Here is an 869-nt window from a genome sequence, read left to right on the forward strand (position 1 = left end):
CAAAACAATCAAAAAAAACACGGATGGATAGAAGCCTAGGACAAATGGTGAAAGCAAAGATGTACAGACAAAATCTCACACAGAAGCATATACATACACACTCAGAAAAAAGGAAAAGGGGAAAAAATAATAAATCTTGCTCTCAAAGTCTACCTCCTCAATTTGGGATGTGTTGTCTATTCATGTATTCCACAGATGCAGGGTACATCAAGTTGATTGTGAAGTTTTAATCCGCTGCTTCTGAGGCTGCTGGGAGAGATTTCCCTTTCTCTTCTTTGTTCTCACAGCTCCTGGGGCTCTGCTTTGGATTTGGCCCCGCCTCTGCTTGTAGGTCGCTGGAGGGCGTCTGTTCTTTGCTCAGGCAGGACGGGGTTAAAGGAGCAGCTGCTTCGGGAACTCTGACTCACTCAGGCAGGGGCGGGGAGGTGGGGTATGGAGTGCGGTGCGAGCCTGCAGTGGCAGAGGCCATTGTGACGTTGCACCAGCGTGAGGCGCGCCTCTTGGTGACGGCAGCAGCAGCGTTAGCGTCTCATGCCTGTCTCTGGGGTCCGCGCTAACAGCCGCGGCTCGCACCTGTCTCTGGAGCTCCTTTAAGCAGTGCTCTTAATTCCCGCTCCTCCCGCACCTGGAAACAAAGAGGGAAGAAAAAGTCTCTTGCCTCTTCGGCAGGTCCAGACTTTTCCCTGGACTCCCTCCCGGGTAGCTGTGGTGCATTAACCCCCTGCAGGTTGTGTTCCCATGGCCAGTCCTCTCCCTGCGCTCTGACGGAAGCCCAAGCCTCAGCTCACAGCCCCCGCCCGCCCCGAAGGATGAGCAGACAAGCCTCTCCGGCTGGTGAGTGCCTGTCGGCCCTGATCCTCTGTGCGGGA

Source organism: Lipotes vexillifer, unplaced genomic scaffold (genome assembly GCF_000442215.2).
Source record: "Lipotes vexillifer unplaced genomic scaffold, Lipotes_vexillifer_v1.1 scaffold295, whole genome shotgun sequence".
NCBI lineage: Eukaryota > Metazoa > Chordata > Mammalia > Artiodactyla > Lipotidae > Lipotes > Lipotes vexillifer.